Source organism: Mandrillus leucophaeus, unplaced genomic scaffold, assembly GCF_000951045.1.
Source record: "Mandrillus leucophaeus isolate KB7577 unplaced genomic scaffold, Mleu.le_1.0 Scaffold29, whole genome shotgun sequence".
Classification (NCBI taxonomy): domain Eukaryota; kingdom Metazoa; phylum Chordata; class Mammalia; order Primates; family Cercopithecidae; genus Mandrillus; species Mandrillus leucophaeus.
In genome coordinates this window covers 4,027,192-4,030,816 of record NW_012103031.1, presented here as the reverse complement: position 1 = coordinate 4,030,816, position 3,625 = coordinate 4,027,192, and positions in this window count along the sequence as shown.

Sequence of the window (3,625 nt, the reverse complement as noted above, 5' to 3'; positions counted from 1 at the left end):
TGGTGGCATGCATTTGTAATCCCAGCTATTCGAGTGGCGGAGACAAGGATTGTTTGAGCCCAGGAGTTTGAGGTTGCACCGAGCTGTGATCACCACCATACTACCTGGGCAACAGAGCAAGACCCTGTCTCTTAAAAGAAAAAAAAGTGAAAACACAGAATGCACTTAAACTAGTACATGGCCTGTAGTGAATATCTAGTAAGTGTCAGCTGCTTTTTTTTTCTTTTTGAGACAGAGTCTTGCTTTGTTGCAGAGGCTGGAGTGCAGTGGCATGATCTTGGCTCACTGCAAGCCTCTGCATCCTGGGCTCAAGCCATCCTCCCACCTCAGGCTTCCAAGTAGCTGGGACTACAGGTGTGTACCACCACAGCAGACTGATTTTTGTATGCACAAAAAATGTTTAGTACAGATGCAGTTACTAACTAGCAAAGAACTGGAAACAACTTGTCCTACAGCGTGGTGATACTTAAGTAAATGAGTTGTGATACATCAGGAGGATGGAACATAATGCATCTGCTAAAAATAGTAACTGACTGCTGGGGAGGCAATGTGGATGGTGGAAAGCAGAACTCCTGTGCACATGGACAGGGTTAATAGAAATGACAAAGTGAGCTTGGTGGGGTTAGTAATGTTCTTCCTTCGGAGCCCTCACACTGGTCTTTAGCAAGGAGAAGCAGGCTTCCAGGGGTAGGTGTTGGCGAGCAGTGTGGACAGAGGGGCAGCACGCGGCTCGGCAGCCCCGGGGGTGCATGTAGTGTTGGCCTGGCCCGCTGGCTGTGTCAGGTCCAGCGGCAGAGCGCTGGGTAGCGCTCGCAGGCTGTGACAGACATGTGTAACTCGAGTCCGGGGTTCAGCCGGATGCTGGTCCACAGCCTGCACAGGAACTGCATCTTTGTGTGAGGGTTGGGGACTCCCATCCGTGCCACACTTACTCTGCCAGGTTCTGCAAGGGAGGAGCTGGGGCAGCTGTCTGGGTGGGTACAAAGCCTGAGGGGGCAGAAGGGAACAGTCTCTGGGATGAGACTGTCCTGCCTGAGGTGTCGTAACAGCAGCACAGAGAGATCACAGGGCCACCTCTCCCAGGGGCCCACACTCTTCCTCTCCTCTTTTTCCTTTTCTTTCTTTCTTTCTTTTTTTTTTTGAGACAGAGTCTCATTGTGTCGCCCAGGCTAGAGTGCAGTGGTGTGATCTTGACTCACTGCAACCTCTGTGTCCTGGATTCAAGTGATTCTCCTGCCTCAACCTCCTGAGTAGCTGGGACTACAGGTGCCCGTCACCATGCCTCATTTTTGTATTTTTAGTAGAGATGGGGTTTCGCCATGTTGGCCAGGCTGGTCTGGAACTCCTGACCTCAAGTGATCTCCCTGTCTCAGCTGGGATTACAGGCGTGAGCCACTGTACCTGGCCTCTTTTCCCTTTTTTTGGTCTGGGTTCTAGAAGTTTCCACAGCATCGGAGGACATTGCTGGTATCAGCTGGCACCTTTCCCCTCCTGCAGGAATCCCTTTGTGATAGTTCCCTTCTTTGTCCACCACTTTTATTTAACATTTTAGTGTTTTCTTCAGGGAATTTAAAAGACAGCAGGATACAAATCCTTTGTATTATCCGAGTCTTTTAACTCGGGGTCAACATTAGAGCCCCCCTGGAACTTCTCAGCAGTCCCCTGCTGGTCCTGTTCTGGAGCCTCTGACTCCATTCCTTCCGAGGAGCTGGTGGCTGCCTCTCCTGACACAGATCTGGGGAGCCCTGACCTCCCAGGGGCAGGCGGGGCATGGCTGTTGGGGAAGGACAGGGGGTTGCCTGGAATACCTCTTAGATTTCTTTCCTTTTTTTTTTTTTTCCCCCGAGACAGAGCCTCGCTCTGTCACCCAGGCTGGAGTGCAGTGGTGTGATCTCGGCTCACTGCAACCCGGGTTCAAGCGATTCTCCTGCCTCAGCCTCCCGGATAGCTGGGATTACAGACACCCACCACCACACCCAGCTAATTTTTGTATTTTTAGTAGAGATGGGTTTTCGCCATGTTGGCCAGGCTGTTCTCGAACTCTTGACCTTAGGTGATCTGCCTGCCTCGGCATCCCAAAGTGCTGGGATTACAGGTGTGAGCCACCATGCCTGGCCTACCTCTTAGATTTCTGACAGTCTCTGTGTTCATCGTCTTTCCAAATAGACTGGAAACTTCTTGAAGTGCTTTCTATCTCTGGCAGGGTGTGTACATGTTCAAAACATCACATGACCACAATTTGGCCTCTGCAGTACCTCCTCCTTGGGTTCGTTAATCTCTTGCTAAATTACTTACCCAGAGTTATTTAGTAGTAGTAACAGAAAGAAAAGGGGCTAAGAAGGGCTTTGGGCACTAAATGCACCAGCCCTCCACATACCTTCTGTTTACTGCCTGAACCCCTCCTGGGGGCCCTGGGTCCAAGCCTTTGTACTGCGGAGCTTGGGGGTTCAGTCTGTGACAGACCAGCCCCTTGACAGAGCACGGGGGAGTAGAAGGAGAGCAGGCAGGGCTGTCGGAAGGGTGAAATGGCTGGGAAAACGGGCTGCTGTGGGACCCAGTTAGGACAACGTGCAGGGACGGAGCCTTGGCTGAGGGACGGGATGTGAGTAGAACCCGGCAGGCAGGCCTTGGTGTTAGGAGAGACCAGCGCAGGTGCTGCAGACACGTGACCCAGGCGGAGCAAGATCCTGGGGCAGGTCAGGAGACGGGTGAGCAGAGCCCGTCTGTCTGCAGCAGAAGCTTCCAACGGGGGAAGCAAGGGTAGGGAGGAGGCCTGGGACCTGAAACTGGGAGGGCTCCAGAGGGCCTTTTTTTTTTTTTTTTTTCCTTTGAGTCAGGTCTGGCTCTGTCTCCCAGGCTGGAGTGCAGTGGCACAATCATGGCTTATGGCTCACTGCAGCCTTGAACTCCTGAACTCAAGCAGTCCTCCTGCCTCCAGCCTCCTGAGTGGCTGGGACTAAAGGTGTGCGCCACCACGCCCAGCTAATTTTTAGTTTATTTTCTGTAGCGATGGGGTCTCACTGTATTCTGTCTGGTCTTGAACTCCTGGCCTCAAGCAGTCGGCCTCCAAAAGCGCTGGGACTATAGGCGTGAGCCACCAGACCCGGCCAAGAGAGGTTCTGATTGGGGAGAACCTATGGAAGTTGGTCCTTTCCGGCTGACACAGGACGGGGCAGGCCTTGCCTCGGCTGGGGGAGCTGGGGGTGATGAGCCAAGCCAGGGAGTTCTGGGGGGTTAGGGGATAATCCTGGGGAGGGTGTGGTTAGAAGGCAAGGGCGTGAGAAACTCGGGAGTCTGGGAAGGGACCCGGTGTTGGAAAGTCAGGTTGAATTTGCGGGGAGGAGGATTCCAGGAAGTGGGGGCCGTGGTGTGCTGTACCACCAGCATGGGAGGTCCAGGCCTCTGGGGCTCAGGGGCCTTGGTGGGAGCGCGGTGGCGGATGGGGAGAGCGTGCGTGCAGCTATTCTCAGAGCCCCGGTGCTGGGTGCTGGGCAGGGTGGGGGGATCTGAAGCTGCGTGGGGCGGGGCGGGAGGTGGGCGAGTCCCGGAGGTCCTGGATCCAGGCCTGGGCCATCCCCAAGGGGGCCGCACCGGACTCATTCTGGATTTCAGGACTCCGAATTTC